At 41.0% G+C, this 20,498-nt stretch overlaps 1 protein-coding gene across 5 annotated transcripts in view; it reads right to left on the bottom strand.

The window, feature by feature from the left end:
• KDM4C (lysine demethylase 4C) overlaps nucleotides 1-19,622 on the bottom strand; it is a 428,305-nt gene extending 408,683 nt beyond the window's left edge. Inside the window, exon 1 of one of the 5 annotated variants that reach the window (XR_004350381.1) lies at nucleotides 17,918-19,622. The gene's annotated coding sequence lies outside the window, so the exon portion shown is untranslated. The remainder of the gene's footprint in view (nucleotides 1-17,917) is intronic. The other 4 variants (XR_004350380.1, XR_004350379.1, XM_032634921.1 and 1 more) reach the window with 4 other exon arrangements.
• Between the last annotated feature and the right edge of the window lie 876 nt (nucleotides 19,623-20,498).

Raw genomic sequence — 20,498 nt, 5'->3', positions numbered from 1 at the left:
ATTAATCAAAGAATTTGCCTGCTAAAATTATTTAACTTCAAGGACCTGGAGGCAATAAGGTGGAAAGAAAAAACTTTATCTTAGATAGGTAAAGATATGAGAGCAATCTCAAAAATGCTGAACACAAGCATTGACTATTGAAAGAGGCATGCCCACTATAGAAAAGTTAATGGAGGCAGACCACAAAGTCATCCTAAGATTCCTCCCATCAATCCCCAAATGTGTTACCAAGCAGAAGCAGAAGACTCTGCATTACTAACAGCAGAGGCAGCTAACATTCAAGAACTTAACATCAAGAGGTTAACAAACTCATTCAAGGTCACACAGCTTTGAAAAGATATTTTCAAATTTTGTTGTGGACAACTAAATGGGCAAGAAGGTGGAAAGGGAGGCTCAGGTGCTTGAAATGTGCTTCCATCTGGCTCTAGATGCAGAAGCCAAAAGTAAAAAGAATTCCTCCCAGGATAACTGCCTAACTCAACCAAAATCACATGGAAAACAACAGTAATAAAGATTGGCCAACTGGGCTTCCCTGGTGGCACAGTGGTTGAGAGTCTGCCTGCCGATGCAGGGGACGCGGGTTCGTGCCCCGGTCCGGGAAGATCCCACATGCCGCGGAGCGGCTGGGCCCATGAGCCATGGCCGCTGAGCCTGCGCGTCTGGAGCCTGTGCTCCGCAACGGGAGAGGCCACACAGTGAGAGGCCCGCGTACCGCAAAAAAAAAAAAAAAAAGATTGGCCAACTAACCAGAAATTCCTTCCCCTTTGTCAGATAGCAAAAATCCAGAAGAATGAGGAATCCTGGCAAAATTGACAAATACATGCAGTATGTACTTCAGAGTCAAACTCAAGGTACAAACATAAATGCTACAGGAGTTCCTGGGGAAAAGGCAAGACCACAGATGGCCACTGTGGGGGAAGGCATAAAGAAGAGGTGAGTTTGAAGTGGGTCTTAAGTAAATGGGATCAAAAAAGGGTGAGCTATCCTTCTATGGGGGATAGGGAGCACATAATAACAGTGTTAATATAGGAAAATTAACTCATTTAATCCTCCCAAGAGCCCAGCCCTATGAGGTAAGTAGTATTATTAACCTTATTCTGTAAGTGGGGAATTGGAAGCACAGAGCGATGTTCTCAAACTTTTTGATCTCAGGTCTCCTTTATACTTTTAAAAATTATTGAGGAACCCAATAATAAGAGCTTGTATTTATGTGGGATATATATTTACTAAAACAGAGGAATTGTAAAATTATAAGTTAAAAGATAAATGTTAAATCCCCATATGTATGAAACTTTTAAGATAATTTAAAACTGTACATGGGTCAAAGGCAACAATGGTTCTACCAGAAGGGGAGGGGAGGGATTTTTATCCTGTTTGGAAAACTGGCATTGTGTGGAACCACTGCAGTCCTCTTTGTTTGTCACAACTGGAGGAGTGCTAGTGACACCTAGTGAGGGAGAGGCCAGGGATGCTGCTTAACAGCCCTACAATGCATAGGAAAAGCACCTACAACAAAATAATTATCCAGCCCTAAATGTCAATAGTGCGGAAGTTAAAAACCTTGCTCTAGGGACTTCCCTGGTGGCCCAGTGGCTAAGACTCCACACTCCCAATTCAGGGGGCCCAGGTCTGACCCCTGGTCAGGGAACTAGATCCCACATGCCACAACTAAGAGTTGCATGCCACAACTAAAAGATCCCGCATGCCAAAACGAAGATCTCACGTGCCGCAGTGAAAACTCAGCACAGCCAGCCAGCCAGCCAGGTAAATACATACATACATACATACATACAACCCTGCTCTACTGACATTCAGAAAGCAACTCCAATGTCTATCTACAGAAGAATCAATAAATAAATCAGAGTATATTCACCCAATGGAATATTATACAGCAGTGAAAGTTAACAAACCAAAGCTACTCCCAAAAATATGATGAACCTCAGAAAGTTAAGTCTTGGACTAGTCAAAGTACATGTCCATTTACAAACCTAGAAGATAAAGTTTAATTTGTTTTTTAAGGATAAATGCATACAAGATACATCTTTTTTTTTTTTAAGCGAAGGAATACTGAACATAAAAATAAGGACAAGGTTGGGAATTCTCTGGCCATCCAGTGGTTAGGACTCTGTGTTCTCACTGTCAAGGGCCTGGGTTCAATCCCTGGCCAGGGAGCTAAAATCCCATAAGCCACATGGCTCAGAAAAAAAAAAAAAAAGCAATAAAAGAAAATCAGGACAAGGCTGCTAAGCAAAGGTAGTTGGGATAGAAGAGAATCACAAAGTTTTTGTTTTTTTTTAACATCTTCATTGGAGTATAATTGCTTTACAATGGTGTGTTAGTTTCTGCTTTATAACAAACTGAATCAGTTATACATATACATATGTCCCCATATCTCTTCCCTCTTGCATCTCCCTCCCTCCCACCCTCCCTATCCCACCCCTCTAGGTGGTCACAAAGCACCGAGCTGATCTCCCTGTGCTATGTGGCTGCTTCCCACTAGCTATCTATTTTACGTTTGGTAGTGTATGTATGCCCATGCCACTCTCTCACTTTGTCCCAGCTTACCCTTCCCCCTCCACGTATCCTCAAGTCCATTCTCTAGTAGATCTGCATCTTTATTCCCATCTTGCCCCTAGGTTTCTTCATGATCTTTTTTTTTTTAGATTCCATATATATGTGTTAGCATACGGTATTTGTTTTTCTCTTTCTGACTTACTTCACTCTGTATGACAGTCTCTAACAAAGTTTTATATCTGGATGAATTCATAGTACTGTACATCACGTCTTTCACATGCCTCAAGTATTACATAAAATCTTTTTTAAATGATGAGTCAATATAAGTAATGAATTCCTGAAAATACCTGGAAATTTTAAATATGCTTTAAATTAATACCAAGAATTTTTTTTCCTTCTTTGCTGAAACTATTCTTTAATATAAAAAATCTACCAGTAATAAGCAAATAATCACTCCTAGTTTTTATTTTTGGTGACATCATATTTTTTTATATTAAAGGTACCAAAGCAAGACAGACCTGCAAGCCCAATGAACACCCCAACATAGGGCTTGAAACTGTTTTTTTAATTATATACTGTGGCATTATTTTAATTGAAAAAGCCTACGGCTGGGTTATGTATTTGTATTCAAGCCCTTAAAAAGGAATTAATTTGCTTAGTTCTCCTTCCCTTAGCTTACTCTGTTACACAAACAATAACACAACTATAAATACCTATAAATGTATAGATTAAATGAACAATCAAGTGTGGCTCCTTTGGTGGAAGAACTTAAAATCATCAACTATAACATCAACAATAATTTTAGCATCAAAAGGTAATCTGGGGCTTCCCTGGTGACACAGTGGTTGAGAGTCCGCCTGTCGATGCTAGGGGACACGGGTTCGTGCCCTGGTCCGGGAAGATCCCACATGCCGCGGAGCGGCTGGGCCCGTGAGCCATGGCCGCTGAGCCTGTGCATCCGGAGCCTGTGCTCTGCAACGGGAGAGGCCACAACAGTGAGAGGCCCACACACAGCAAAAAAAAAAAAAAAAAAAAAAAAAAAAAAGGTAATCTGTGTAGAAATTCATTTGCACACTAGAGAGACTTCCCTGGTGGTCCAGTGGGCAATGCAGGGGACCCAGGTTCAACCCCTGGTCAGGGAACTAGATCCCGCACGCATGCCACAACTAAGAGTCCGCATGCTGCAACTAAAGACTCTATGTGCCACAACTAAGACACAGCCCAGCCTAGAGAAATATTTAAAAAAAAAAAATCATTTGCACACTAGAATAAAATTCTTTTCTAGCTATGAGAACTATGCATCCTACTAATACCCTCTAATCTGGTAAGAAATCTTGTCACATAAATGTATCATAATGGCAAGGGGAAAGAAAGTTTACAAACAGCAGTAATTCAAAATAAGAGATCTCTTTATCTAGGAAATAGTTTGCAGTGTTTCATAAAAGCAAGTGATTTCTTACATTGCAATGCAGGAAAGTGTCATGACAGACCTTATGATTCAATTTGTCAAAGGTACAGAGAAGACAAAGAAAAGAAAAAAAAATCAGTAAGTATAAATGTAGACATACTGCTAAATTCTCTTTTGGAAGAAAGTAAAAAATTAAATTTTCAGTGGAAAGGTACCTGATAAACAGCGATCACAAGACAGAGAAAGCATCACTGTGTCATTAAATCTTCTTTTTAAGAATTTAGAAAATACTAATTTAAAATGACCAATGTTTTCTTTACTGTTGGACTCTACTTTCAAACCTACTATTTTTAACTTGAAGCCAAAAGTAATCTCTAATCTGCATACCAATAAAACGCTTAAACTTGGAAAAAAATGTTTTAAAAGTTATAAGAATAAAAATCATTTTTAAAACATGGAAACTTAACCTTCTGATTATGAGAGATTTGTGTCTGTCATGAAAAGGGCTAAAAAGGGAAATTCTGATCAATTTTCAATAAATGTGAATTAAGGAAAAAAACCTTAACTCTCTGTTAATTCCAATTTTGGGGAAAATTACATTAAAATTTGGGTCCGGACAGACCCCGAAAATTATGCAATGAATGCCAACTAATATTTCTGCTTGAATAGAAAAAAAGGATTGTTCTCCTATGACCAAGAAGAATTTAGAAACTTGATGCACTTTCTATTATTATGCAGCAGTGTGACAAGGACACACACAACAAAGAAGGCGATTTCAACAGTTTCCAAAACTTGTATTTCACATGATTGTGAGCTCTGACTAAAAGATTGCTGGGCTTGGACTGTATCGCTCGGAGTGCTTTGGGAGGAGGAGCCACTTCAGCGGAAGTGCGAGAGCTGCCGTGGACCCACAGCACCTGCTGCGGCTTCTTGGCTACCACCGGCCCGCGGCGCCCTCTGCAGGCGGGCTGGTCAACCAGCACTGCGCCGCCCACACAGCAGCTGGATCACGGAGCCGCATAGACACCCAGGGTGAAACTCGCACAGCCGCCAACCCTACAGCGAAGTCCGCGTAACTTTTACATCTGAGATTACCGAAACCATTTAGACCCATGAGAAAACTCACCGGAGGCCGTGTAAGTTACTCTTAGGTTCTTAGTTTAAAATATTAAAACGACAGCCAAATTTTGAACCACTTTGAGAACATATTTAAGTGCAATTTCATATGCAAACTTGGAAATTATATTCCTAACAATCCACAATCGCATAAGCCATATGCAGTGTCCGCTATACTTGACATGCGAACGCATCTAAAAATATTTTCAATGTCTACTAGATGAGTTTAATTTTCCTCAGGTTCACAAATATTAAACTAAATTATAATAAACACAAATACAATCATGATACAAAGGAAAAATCATAATCTGTTACCCAATGCTTCTTACTGATTATAAAATACGGTTTAATATACTAAAATATAAGGCCAAACCTTCCTTAGTGTTCACAGAAATGAACTCTACCTGGGCTGCATTTGGTTTGTTTGACTCATAATTTTTCTTTGTTGTTAATAGCAAAACAAATGTCTCCATTTTCCTGGTCTTATGGAGGGAGGCCCAGTCCCTCTGCATAAACTCCCTCAACAGTGTGATACTGAGAACTATGCTGACTGACAACTCTTTAAATACCACTCTTATTAAAATGAACCTTTTAAAGAAAAGAAAAAAAAGACTTGCATTTGTTTGGTTCAGACCCAAACCCTAAATATAACTGACCTCTTTGCTCAACTCTCCTGCTACCACAAAAACAAACAAACCAAAGCCCACTAAATTAAGAATAAATCTACAGCACCAAGCCCAGATGGTTGCACAGAATTATGCTCAATTAAGAAACATAACCCAATGCTACTTAAGCTGCTCCTGAGCACAAGAAAAAAGAATAATAAGCTTTAAAATCCTTAAGAAGCAAGGCTAAAATGGGTAACAAAACTTGACAATTGGCCCAAGAAAACTGCAAAACAATTTTAAGAGTACTGATGACAATGCTTTTAAAAATGAGCAAGTGGGACTTCCCTGGTGGCAAAGTAGTTAAGAATCTGCCTGCCAATGCAGGGGACAGGAGTTCAAGCCCTGGTCCAGGAAGATCCCACATGCCACGGAGCAATTAAGCCCGTGCACCACAACTACAGAGCCTGCACTCTAGAGCCCACGAGCCACAACTACTGAGCCCACGTGCCACGACTACTGAAGCCCATGCGCCTAGAGCCTGTGCTCTGCAACGAGAAGCCACCGCAATGAGAAGCCCATGCACCACAACAAAGAGTAGCCCCCGCTCGCTGCAACTAGAGAAAGCCCACACACAGCAACGAAGACCCAACGCAGCCAAAAATAAAAATAAATAAATAAACTTATAAAAAAAAATCAGCAAGCAAAATCCGAAAGCACATTAAAATAATAAACCATGACCAAAATGTTATTCCAGGAATACAAGAATTGTCCAGTAGTAGTACATGTGTTATACAATTCTTTGTGTATGTGTATTGAGTGTGTGTGTGTATATGGATAAGTATATCTGAACATACACATATTCCCTAGCTCTGTTCACTGAGAGGGCATGGGAGCAACACTCCAATATCAATAAGCACCTAGATCTTGGCTTCTAAAAATTTGAGGTAGGGAACGTTCAAGATGAGCCTGAATCTCTCACTGTGCCTGAAAGGAAGGGAGTGCTCAGAGAATGATGGGACATGTCAAAAGGACAGAGAATTTACCCTGAAGGGTTCCCAGGGGCCAAACCTATGACAACTGAAGCATCAGTATAAATAATATTAACAAATTATAACTCCCTGAATAAAATAGGAAACCATAAATCCAAATTGACAAAAATAAATGAATACATTGAAAGCCTGATAAGGAACAAGATATGTACATAGTTCTTTGAAACAAAAGAATAACTTTGGAGCAGAGAAGCATAGAAGATTCTGTCTTAATCAAGCAATCAAATCGAACATTACTAGTAACAGAACAAAATGAAGTTGTGTGCCACCTGATAAGATATAATTAAAATACAGCATCACCTCTGTGATATTCCTGCCAAAGATGCCTCAAGAATATAATCATGAGGGAACATCAAACAAAAAGTAAGGGATTCTCTAAAATAACTGGCTTGTAATCTTCAAAGGTGTCAATATAATGAAAATCAAAGAAAGACTGAGGACGATTTGAGACAATGATGCTAACTTAAGAAACTTGAAAACAAGAAAATGCAATGCATCATTTGGACTGGACACTTTTGCTACAAAGATTGCTATAACAAATGGTGAAACGTAAAAGGTCTAAAGATTAGATGACAGTAATGTATCAATGTTATTTAACTTCTTGTTTTTAATGTATATTACTGTGGTTATGCAGGAAACTGTCTTTATAGGAAACACACACCCAAGTATTGACCAGTGATAGGGGCATAAAGGCAAATTTTTCAAGGAAATAAAAGTTCTTTGTACTATTAATGCAACTTTTCTAAAAGTCTGAGATTGTCCCAAAGTTAAAAAAGAAAATTATTTTTAAAATACAAAGGAATAAATTTAAGAAATGTACAAGATCTGTGTAAAGATATCTTTAAAATATCCTTTATAAGGACTTAAAAGAAGACTTAAATGGAAAGGCATACCACATTTGGGGGCAGGAAAACTCAATATTCTAAAGATATTTCTCTACATTTCTCTATTAAGTTTATTTCCAAAGCTATAAATAGGTTTTTTATAACTTGACATATTTAGATATAATGAGGAAAAATAAACAAGAATAACCTGGAAAGCTCTAAAAATATATTATAAAGCTACAACAATTAAAATGTTGAGGTAATGGTACATATATAGATTGCTGTAATAGGAATCAAAATAACTTTCAGGGGGCTTCCCTGGTGGTGCAGTGGTTGAGAGTCCGCCTGCTGATGCGGGGGACACGGGTTCGTGCCCCGGTCCGGGAGGATCCCACGTGCCGCAGAGTGGCTGGGCCTGTGGGCCATGGCCGCTGGGCCTGCGCGTCCGGGGCCTGTGCTCCGCAACGGGAGAGGCCGCAGCGGTGAGAGGCCCGTGTACCGCAAAGAAAATAAAAAAAATAACTTTCAATACTGTACTGGTTAAATAAATTATCATACACATACAATGCAATACTGTGTAATCATTTTAAAAAAAGAAGCTCTAGGGACTTCCCTGGTGGCCCAGCGGTTAAGAACCTGTGCTTCCACTGCAGGGGGCATGGGTTCGATCCCTGGTCAGGGAACTAAGATCCCGCATGCCATGTGGTACAGCCCAAAAAAAAAAAAAAAAAGCTCTATATTTATATTTTAAAAATCTCATCCAAGGGGGTGGGAAAAGGGGAAATTAGATGAAAGCAGTCAAAAGGTACAAGTTTTCATTTATAATACTAGGGATATAACATACAACATGATAAACATAATTAACACTGCTGTACGTTATATGTGAAAGTTGATAAGGGAGTAAACCCTAAGAGTCTCATCACAGGGAAAATTTTTTTTCTATTTCTTTAGTGTTGTATCTATATGAGATGATGGATGCTCACTAAACCTACTGTTGTAATCATTTCATGATGTATGTAAGCCAAATCATTATGTTGTACACCTTAAACTTATACAATGCTGTATGTCATTTATACCTCAATAAAACTGAGGGGAGGAGGGGAAGGTCACATGCAAGTTACAGTTAAATGAAAAAAAAATATTCAAAGCAGTAAGTATAGGTACTACCATTTGTGTAAAAAATGCATACATATGCATATACACACATATGCTTGTACAAGATATCTTATAAAGAATATATAGACTATGTCTGGAAAGCCCCAAAAGAAACAGTTTTCACAATGGTTAACTAATAAGAGGAAATGCCTATCTGATGGCCAAAGGTAAGAATATGTACTTTTTACCCATTTACACCTTCTCAGTTTTATACCTTGTTGTATACCTTGCACTGCCTACTTAAAATAATACTTCTTTAACATATATGTACATAAATAATAAAGTAAAATTTTAAAAATAAACAAAAATAAATAAAATTATCAAAAAGGAATGAAAAATGAATTTCCCTATCTCAGGGCTAGATTCTTCCTGCTAATGAAAGCTGCCTGAATGTTGTAGACTAAGAGTTCTCAGTAAAGTGTCCAAATTTTAGGCGAGGGTTCCTTTTGAAAATTAAATAAAAACAAAATGGATGAGATAAGCTACCAGCAAAAATAAATAAATAAATAAGACTCATCAGTACCATCAGTCTCCCACTCAGAGGGAAGCCCGTGACCTTGCTGAGTATTTGATGGACTCCCAAAACAGAACCAAAGCAACAAGACTGATTTTCAATCAGAGAAACAAAGTGATGTCCTCAGGACTAGAATTTAAACAAATGTCCAGCGCAAAAAAAGAGTTAAAAGGTGGAGATAAAGAAAGAGCCAAAGTGAAGAAATGTGTCTTCTTTAACCTCCTTCAACAGAAAAAACGTACCTGCAGGAAGAATGTCCTAATGAACAGAAGTGAGTACTTCTAAGAGTCAAGAGAAGCCCAGCAGGTGAAAAATACCCCAGTTTAGATTACTCCTCAATGCTACCATCTCCATCTGTGGGACCTGCCTGTCACCAAATAATGTGTACTTTCCCAGGGACCAGACTTTCTAGAAAGAGCCCTGAGGAACAAACATGTATGCCTTGGGTCTGAGTTCTGGTTCTTCCTGTGAGTTTGATTAGGGAGTGACACTGAGGACCTTGGTCCTCCAATGCCTGACATACTCTGGATCACTGGGAAAAGTTCAGATTTCTGAACCTGCAATGCTGAAAATGAGAACAAGAATACGTAATCCCCCAAAAGTGCTGTCACTGTCACACACACACTCCAAAAGGTCCTATCTGGCCAACTGTCCTTATTTTGACATTTCTCTCTAATTTCAAACTTTTCCCATTCCTTCTCTAGTAAATAGTAAATCAATACTTAGAATATGTATTTTGTACAGTTATCAAATATATTTTCAAATATTTAATTTAATCTACTAAGGCCTGAGTGTTAAACGCCTAAATAATTTTAAATACAGCTTTGGGAAATTTTACTGATGATTACACATTACAAACTGTTACTATATGTTTCCTTCAATTTGGTTTCTAAGTCCCACTATAACTAGACATTTTCCAAATTTAACAGAAAGGTATCACCTGTATACACCCTAGTTCATCCCAAACCCTCTCCATCCCTTCAACTCACGCCAGACTGCAGGGTTTAATAAGGGCTATTAGGACTTTCTAAATTATCAACCATAAGTGAATATTCATTATCAACATGCTTGAGCATGCCAGGGAGAGATTTCAGCAAAATAAAAGATAAAAAACAAGGCTTAGTAAACTTTGATAACTTAGAAAAGGAAAAATATGCAAGCTAGGAGCAGATACATAGAACACTGTGCAGTGCAAGATTACATATCATGAAGGTAGAATGTAAGTCCTGCTTGGACAGAGGTTCCCAAAACACAGTCACTAGAAACCTGGCCTCTAACCACCATTTTAAAGTGTATCTTTTAAAAAATTTTATTTATTTATTTGGCTCCATTGGGTCTTTGTTGCTGCACGCGGGCTTTCTCTAGTTGTGGCAAGCGAGGGCTACTCCTTGTTGCGTTGCGCGGGCTTCTCATTTCAGTGGCTTCTCTTGTTGTGGAGCACGGGCTCTGTGGCATGTGGGCTTCAGTAGGTATGGTGCGCAGGCTCAGTAGTTGTGGCTTGTGGGTTCTAGAGCGCAGGCTCAGCAGCTGTAGCACACGGTTTTAGCTGCTCCGCGGTATGTGGGATCCTCCCAGACCAGGGCTCGAACCTGTGTCCCCTGCATTGGCAGGCGGATTCTTAACCACTGCACCACCAGGGAAGTCCCTAACCACCACTTTAAGAAAGGTGTTATTTTTCCTATTTGCAAATACGTGGTAATGTATAGGAATTTTTTTTTCAACTGAGCCTTTCTTACTATAAATATAATAATGTTCATTCTCAAAAAAAATTTTTTTAATGAAGGGAAATCAAAATTACCAGTAATCCCACCACCAAGTTAACATTCCGGTGTATTTTTTCTAGACATATACACATTTATAAACATGTTTAAACACAACTAGGATCATACAATGTATACAATTTTGTTCATTGCTTTTTTTCATTAAACAAAGAAGGTTTGGAATTACCTAATGTTTTTAAATATTCTTCCAAGTTAGTAATAGCAGAGCATAGAGTTCACTTAAAATAGACCCTGTGCTAGACACTTAGGTTATTTCTAATAATTTAGTTAGCAAAATATATAAGAGATCAATATTTCACGGTGGGGCTAAACAGCACCAAGCTTTTTCCTCACAGGAGTTCTGGTAAGTGAACAAATGAGAACCACAGCCCTAAGGATAAGCTCTAGTGATACGCTGAACGTGACACTCATGCCCGGCCAGGCTCCTTAATTCATACCTTCACAAATACTTACTGGTTTGCCTTGATCCCCTTGTTTTCATTTCTGGAATTGTTTGGTTTGTAATAAATTGAGAAAATAAAATTGATGAGCAGCCAGCCTTAAAACACACCTGTAATGAGCTCAAGGAAGCAGGGTGGAAGAGTGCTATTAGTGGCCCCAGAGAAACCTGGAAGAGAAGACCTAAAACGAGTCAGGTTTAGATTTTTCTCAACCTGACCTTAAGCAACCCTCCTTTGAGATCAGGCCAGAACTTCTAAGAATAACTAGCTTTTGGCAACAGCTAATTCTTTAAACGTGTGAGGGGGGTTGGAAGGTGATATTTAAAGCTATACTTATACTTCCCATCAGATAAGACTAAGAAAATAGTAATTGTGTTTCAAAAGGGGGGAAGGGGCTAATGGATTGCCTTAGACCTCTGCTATTCAAACTGCCTTCAGCAGTCTTACCTGATTTAGTGGGTTATATCAATATTTTTATAATATGTTATACAGTATCAGAGTACAGACAATATCAGAGTACAGAACAGGTGGCAAACTATTGTTTTGTGAAATTTTTGTTTCAGTTTTATAGTGTGTGTGTGTGTGTGTGTGTGTGTGTGTGTGTGTGTGTGTGGTCCGGATGGGTAAAAGGTACTTCCTACCGTGTGCCTGATTTTAATTTTTTAATTTCCTTAATTTTTTCATATATGTAAATGTCATTAATTTGTATAACAAAGGTTTACTGAGCACCTATACTATAGTGCTGGTGAGACAGCAGTGTGCTGCTGTGATGTAAGTGAATAATAGTTGATCCCTGCCGTTGTAGAATTCTTTCAGTTTAGAAACGAATTATCACATAATCACATAAATATAAGATTATAAACTGCTAAGTGTTATGGAAGAAAATGTTTAGTAAATTAGGATCGGTTATCATTAGGGAAGCTGATTTAGACTGGGGAAAAGGTAGGGGTGACAGGTCAGGATTGTCTGAGAAACTGCATTCAAGCAGAGACCAGAAAGATGTACTTGGAAAGGAAGAGAGTGGGAAGGAAAATCTGCCTGGCAGAAAATGGCAATTTCAGCAAGGGTCTGTAAGGTCTGGGGAAATGAAAAGCCACTGGGCAGCTTCCCCGGTGGCATAGTGGTTAAGAATCTGCCTGTCAATGCAGGGGACACGGGTTCAAGCCCTGGTGCGGGAAGATCCCACATGCCGCGGAGCAACTAAGCCCATGCGCCACAACTACTGAGCCTGTGTGCGCACCTAGTGCCCGTGCTCCGCAACAAGGGAAGCCACCTTAATGAGAAACCCGCTCACCACAGCGAAGAGCAGCCCCCGCTCGCCGCAACTAGAGAAAGCCCATGCAGCAACAAAGACCCAACTGCAGCCATAAATAAATAAATAAATTTATTTAATTAAAAAAAAAGAAAAGCCACTGGGCAGAAAGGTAGAACCATCTATTGATAAATAAGGTTTAGTGGGGGAGCTTGGGATAGGAAGAGATAATGCAGGACTTTTCAATGTCCCGAGGGCCATTAGAATGATCAATTTGCATTTTAAGAGATCACTGAGTAGAGAAGAGATATCAAGGGGGGTAGAGTGGATACAGAGGTGGTACCAGGTGGAGACTAGAAGACTGATCTGATTCATATTTAGGAAGCAGAAGTGACAGGTTTGGTGATGGTACAAATGCGAGGGCTGAAGAGCCATGAGGTGTCTGGGATAACCCTCAGGTTTCCCAAGTTAACAAAGAAATGGAGTGAGGTACAAGAAAAACTCAGAGGAGCAGAGCGGAGAGGAAAGATCACAGTTTCGCCTGTTATGGTTAACGGGTAGAGATGCCAAATTAATAACTAAAACTGAATGGAAATATAAAACAGTCATCACCAAAACGATTTTGATTATACATTATTCTGCTCCTTAAATATTTACCCACAGTAATGTATAATACAAACCCAGAAGAATCTAGAATTTTAAAGTCTCACAGAAACAGACTCACAGCCTTAGAAAAACAAACTTATGATTACCAAAGGGGAAAAGTTGGGAGGGGGGATAAATTAGAATAAATCAGAGGTTGGGATTAACATGCACACACAACTATATATCAAACAGATAATCAACAAGGACCTCCTGTAGAGCACAGAGAACTGTACTGAATACTCTGTAATAAACTCTATGGGGAAAAAAAATCTGAAAAAAAAAAGGTATATGTATAACTGAGTCACTTTGCTGTACACCTGAAACTAATACAACATTGTAAATCAACTATACTCCAATATAAAATAAAAATTAACTTAAAAAAAAATTTTAGTCTGTATGGAGCAGCAATTCATAAATACCACAGCAGCTGAAGCCACTGTGTATCTGGAAATACAGAGCAAGAGCAACGGTGTAACTAAACAGTCACATTCAAAACAATCCTCTTTTATGAAACAGTAAGGAATCACTTGTCTATTGTGTTCACAATATGCTCCACATCTAACACAGCGCATGGCACATAGGTGGTGTTATCTATTGAAGACAAGTACCCACTACTAGGCAGAATAAACCACAGCAAAAATAAAACAAATGGCGCAAATAACAAGCAATTCTGCAAGGAAAAACTGTACTATGAAACATACAAATGTATAAATAAGGACATTTCTCAGAGAAAAAAAGGGAAATGAGTTATTTAGCACAAACTCATTTCTCATACCCAAATAGATGCTATGTTCTGGTCCCTAAGAATCAGCTTAATTTCAAGCTTCTAGGGAAGACCACCCCAGGCAACCTCACTGATCCCTAGAAGTCCCTACATATGAGAAAGAACAGAAATGTAATAAAAGCTTGATGTTGAAAAGCTATAGTAAAATCTCATCTAGGTTATTAAAACAAAACAAAAAAGGTTAAAAATGGCAATTACTAATGATATTTTTTCCTCTAAAGTCTCCTGTTGCCAGATTTTCTAACAAACATGGATTTTAACTGGTTTTTTCTCCTGCTCACAAAGGTCACACTGATATATAGGAGAAAAATCCAAAGATGCACATAAACACGAAGGAGACAAATGAACCATACTCCCATTGCCCAGAAGTAACCACTTGCAGTATTTCATGTGGAGCTTTTTCTGTGCATACATGGGGATGGAAAGTAAAGAGTGATACACAGCTAGACTTAAGTCTATAAATGAGATTACAGAACACTGCTATGGCAAGTATATAGGACTGAGGAAAGACTAACCTAAAGTGACAACTGAGCTGAGCTATCTGAAGGATGAGATGGAATTAACCAGACAAAGAAGCACAGGCTGCTAGGCAGAGAGAACAAGAATGTGTGCTGGGTACCGAACCCCACCAAGCTAGGCAACTGGGGAGAGGGAGGAGACTGGCTGAGCAAAGCCTTGTTGAGAGGACTCAGGGAAAGAATGAGGTGAGGCCACTGAAGGAGAAACAAGGTAGATAGACTCCTCAAAGGGAACGTCCCAATTGCTTAGGTGGGAAAAGGATTAGGCCCTACAAGTGTGGACTTAGATGATCAGCATCTTCTCCCAAAGGGTGTAAAGAGTAGGGGCACAGGGGAATCTTTGGGGAGGGGAGGGGGGGGTGAAGCTGCAGGGAGAAAAAGATAAAAATCCGGTATTTTAAATTTATATTTTAGGCTCCATAAAGCCTTCTAGATTGATAAGGATAAAGAAAATGTAGTGACTTTAACTATGGTACAACTCCCAAGAAATTCATATTAGAAATGAAGGTAGGGAGAGAAGCATTAACTATTCATAGTACAAAAAAGAAAATATAAATTTTAAAAGACTGAAAGACCTGCATTAGACACTGAGTTTAATGACAGCATGGAACGTACCTGTTTTATCATCATATCTCTAATAAACATACAGCAAATAAATCAATATCAAGGGAATAATCATTATGAGTATTACGTACGAAAAAAGACTGGGCTAACAGAAAGGGACGATCTTAATGACATCCAGACAAGAAAAACACAACACTACACTCAGGACAAAGCCACACACAGAGAATTCTGCCTCTAAGAAGTGGTCTTGGTAGTGAAGCAGGAAAGAGTCAATAGACCCCTCAAAGGGGCCTATCAATACTACTATCCCTACCTGCTCATTCACTCATTCAAGAGAAAATGTTTAATCCAGAAATGCCACTACTAGGTATATACGCAAGAGTTAAAAAAAAAAAATACATACAAAAACTAGTTCATGAATGTTCACAGCAGCATCACTCATGACAGCCAAAATGTACAAACAACCCAAACGCCCACCAACAAACACATAAAATGTGATATATCCATACAGTGGAATATTATTCAGCCATAAAAATGAATAAAGTACTGAAATATGCTATATATAACATGGATGAACTCTGAAAATATTATGCTAAGTGAAAAAACTCTAGCCACAAAAGACCAAGTATTATATAAGTACATTTATATGGAAAGTCCAGAACAGGCAAGTCTACTGAGACAGAAAGCAGATTAGTCCTTGTCTGGGGCTGGGGTGAAGATTGGATTTGGAAGAAATGGACAGTAACTGCTAATGGGAAAGTATTTCTTTTTGAGGTGATAAAATTGTGCTAAAATTGATTGTGCTGATGGTTGCACAATTCTATACATATACTAAATACCATGAAAAAAAATCCACTTTAAATAGGTGGATTTTATGGTATGTGAATTATATCTCAATAAAGCTGTTATTAAGAAAGAGGGTATTTTGAGCACTGGGGCGCTATGGTAAACTGCTGGAAATAGAACAAAGAAGACATACACACACACTCAAAACCTGTCAGAGCTCTAACATTCTAGTAGAGGAGAAAAGGCAATCAACAGGCAATTAGAAAACGATGCGAAGAGCAAAGAATTCAGACTGTACCCCAGCGGCACCTAACCTAGCCCTGTATGATTACGATGTCTAGAAGAGAACTCAGTATACCAGATTTTCGTCCTTAAATTGAAATTTAAGTCTAAGAAGCTCTTTTACAATTAAGTACCTGTTCAGCCTCTTAAAATCTGCATTCTTACTGAATGTTAACAGATTCTTCTTTTAAGCATTTGTGCACATGCAATGTTTAAAATGTTTTTAACTTTACAGAAGCAACAGATTAGTCTGTTAATAAAATCAAACAAGTCTCCGATTTAAATTGTATTGCCAAGTTCGTAGGGTGCTGTAAAGATTATGTGCTAACTTTTCATAAGACCTTAAATTGGAAGAAAGAGGGCCTAAAAGACCCGAACCGTGTGACACATTCCAAAACAAAGCCTGGGAGTTGGGAGGGGACCCGCAAGGTAGGAGAACTAGACTAATGATCATAAAGAACTGAGTGCTACAAAGTAAAAATGGACCTTTAACATTTAAAGCCACTAATTTTCAAACACGACACTTCGAAATTAGAATATTAGTAACCGTTGCCATAGAAACAGTGACGCTGAGTTTCCCGAGATTAAAAATAAAAAATACTGCAAATTCAAGTGGGTGAAATAGGGCAAAGTTTGGTCCGAACGTAGGTGAACCGAGCCTACCAAAAAACTTCCACAAGGGTTAAGAGTGGACCGACTGCAACTTTTAACCTACACTTCCGAAGCAGCGCTTGATAAATCACCCTGCAGGGTAATTTACCAACTACTAAAAAAAAAAAAAGTTTGCCCTCTCTTCTCCAGGGGGAGGAACCACACAAAAACGCTCCCTGGCATTCGCCCACAACCAAAACCAGACCGTGCAGACGTGCGTGGTTGCAGCTCAAGGGGAGACTGGCTCCGAGTTCACCCGGAAAGCATCCGAATCGAGCCCTGCTGGTTTCATTTGCTGAGCCCCGAGGAAAACCCCAAGCTCGAGCCCGGAGCCCCAGCCTGCCTGGCTCCTTTCTTCACATTCCCACCCCCCGCCACGTCCTATGCCTGGCATTCCACGCGACCCGATCCAACTCATATTTATTAAGCACCCACTGTCTACACCGCATCGTGGCTAGAGGCACTGCAGGAAGAAATGGCCCCACGCCGGAAAAACCAAAAGGATAGCCACAGGGGCTAAGGACGGACCCGAGAGAGGAGCTGGCTACCTACGGTGGGGTAGTCTGGAGAGGAGCCCTCACCCTCACCCCGCGGGTCATGAGAGTCCCAGGGAAGAGATAGCCCCGAGGGGCGCACCAGGCCCGGCCTCCGCGGAGTCCACCGCAGACCGGGCTGGGAGGGGAAAGGTAAGGAGTAGGCATCCCCGGACCACCCGCGCGCCCCTTCCAAGGAGCGCGACCCTGACTCCGGCCCCCGGGAGAACGGCGAGCCTGGGGACCGAACCCCCGGAGGGCCGGAGCGGGCTGTCACTGGCTCCCGCCTCCCACCCCAAGACCATGGCCGGCCGCTCTCTCGCCAGCGTGACAGTCGCGGCGGCCGCGGACCTAGCGTCTCTGGCCCGGCGTCTCCGCTCCGCCGGACGCCGGCACCCCCTGCTGCCCCGCGCAGAGCGGGGCAGTGCCAGGAAGACCGCCCGGGCCCCTCCCCCCACCGTCCCCATCCCCCGGACTCCGGAAAAGCGGTTACCTGGCGCGCGAGCGGGGGAGAGGACACGACCCAGAAGAGGAAGGTGAGAAGGCAAACGGTGGCCTCCAGCCCAGGGAGATTCGGGAAATTTGGGAGACTTGTTCCGCACTGGGTGACAGCTGTTCGCTGCGCACGCGCACCCGGACCCAGTCGCCCGATGACTCCGCCGCTCCTCACCCTCCCGTCGAGGGGCAGGGAGACAGCGGCAAAGGCGCGCGCACAGCGCCAGCCGGCTCTCCCTGCGCGAGGGCGCGCGCGCCGTCACGTGACCGCGGGGCCCGGCACTTAGTGGGTCACGTGAACTTCCAAACAGCTTAAAGGTGCCAGGCACCTTCTTGCTTTGGGGTTAATCTTACGCACTGTTTTTAGCTTAGGCTCCCGCCGCGCTTCGTGTTTTCTGGAGACGGACATGTCCCCTTTTGCCCAGAACGGGAAGACACTTGAGCAGAAGGAAGGAACAGGTGCACAGAACCTTGCCTGGAAGCGCCTACCGGGTTCTCTCAGGGCTGGATCTGATGGAGTCCACGCGCCACACGTCGCCCTGGGTTCCGACGCGGGCCTATGGCGGCCTCCGGAACGCGAACGTCAGAGTGGCGTTGCCCTGGGTGCGGCCTCGGAATGCCCAGCCGAGCCTGGCTAGGATGTCGCTGCTCGCTGCTGGGCAGCAATGACAGCGTCATACGGCCGGGGCTCCTGAGCCTCCAGACCGAAATGGGAGATCCCGAGTGAGCGAAGGGTGTGTGCCTGCCAACCCTTTAACAAGTAACTCAAGCGAGAAGCTGTGTTGTTAGCCGAGGGGAGCGAAACTGTCCTGTACTGCAGTCACCTACGCGGAACTAGTTCCGCCCCGCGCAGGTGTGCTCTTGAGTCCCGAGGCGACCCCAATAGGAATTCGGACTGGGGGGGTTTCTCAAAAACTTGGGGTGACAGCACTATGGCCTGAATTGTAGTAACAGGAAGTGCAGGTACCTCCGGACCCCTCAGAACGTACTTAAATTAGCTTGTTACAACTTGTTATTTCTGCGCTGTACCTCTGTCTTCCAAGGTGTCAAAAAGAACCACACAGACCTTACTTAACTAAGGTCTTTGTACTACCAAAGACGGATGGCTGAGCACCAGGTGTTTTGCAAAGCTGAACAATTTTTTTAACTTCCTGTAGAGTTCCCAGCTGGGTCCTTTGTGACGTTTCCCCTAACGTCTTCTCGGCGAAGAAAGATCGGGCAGAACCTTACACTTCTGAGCACACTCGGGCTATCTCATATGCTGAGTTTTCTACTACAATCCACTGATTTCTGTTTTTTTAAATATCTAAACAGGTCCACTTACCGCACCCTGGGAGTCTTTTCTCCCTGGAAGGAGCATTGCGAGGACAGATGAAATATGGGTGATTAAGTAAAGCTAATGGAATTATTGGGTCACCACATTTCATAAGTCATTAAATTAGAAATATTACCCACATAGGTACACGATTGAACTTACCGAATATGTAAACTAAACTGGGACTTTTACAAATGTGTATACTATGAGGATCCCAACCCTCCTTACAAGTCAATCGGATATGCTAAAACAATAAACGTATAACAACATTCATTTAGGGCTTACTGTGAACTTGACACTGTTTTAAGAGCCTCACATATATTAACGAAATTAATCCTTATAATCATTCAATGAATAGGTATGATTATTACTTCCTTGTTACAGATATGAAAACCGAAGTATTGAGATTAAGAAATATGTCAACTACTGAGAATCCGCCTGCCGATGCAGGGGACACGGGTTCGTGCCCCGGTCCGGGAAGATCCCACATGCCGCGGAGTGGCTGGGCCAGTGAGCCATGGCCGCTGAGTCTGTGGGTCCGGAACCTGTGCTCCGCAACGGGAGAGGGCACAACAGTGAGAGGCCCGCATACCGCAAAAAAAGAAAAAAAAAACAAACAAAAAAAGAAATATGTCAACTACTAAACACCAGGGTCCTTGGAAGCCATATTAGACGAGGAACCTAGTACAGCAAAGCTAAAAGTCTGGAAACCTGAATTCCAGTCCACTCACAATTTGTAGACACATAATATTGCACAAATAACGTTTGTCGAACACAGTAAATCGAGTCTCAGTTTTTTAATCTGAAAAATGAGGGTGACATATCAGGTTTGCTGACTTTGAGCATTTTTGAACATTAAAGAAGATACTGTACAATGTCAAAACACTTCAAAAGCTGTAAAGCACTGTGTGAATCTATTAAGCACTTCACAGTTTTGGAAATTGAAGTGAGCCTATTAGAAATTCAACTGGATTCATGTCACAGAAAATGTTGTGTCCCTAATGTATTTAAATCTCTCTGTTGTAAATTACAATGAAAATTAACATTTTAGCCATGTAGTAAATTATTTACGTCCAATTAAAAATGCCAGTTGTAATAAGATGGAGGCTGTATAATGGATACATAGATTTTCCTTGAAGCTTATGTTATGTGAACTACTGTTCACCTCAGAGACAATACTTATAAATTTCTTAAGATATGTATAATGCAGCAAATTGATAAATTGATACACTACTAAATAATATAGTCTAATTTTGAATATATT

This window comes from Phocoena sinus, chromosome 6 (assembly GCF_008692025.1).
Source record: "Phocoena sinus isolate mPhoSin1 chromosome 6, mPhoSin1.pri, whole genome shotgun sequence".
Lineage (NCBI taxonomy): Eukaryota > Metazoa > Chordata > Mammalia > Artiodactyla > Phocoenidae > Phocoena > Phocoena sinus.
The sequence above is the reverse complement of the archived record's forward strand: the minus strand, read 5'-3'. Positions and strand labels throughout refer to the sequence as shown.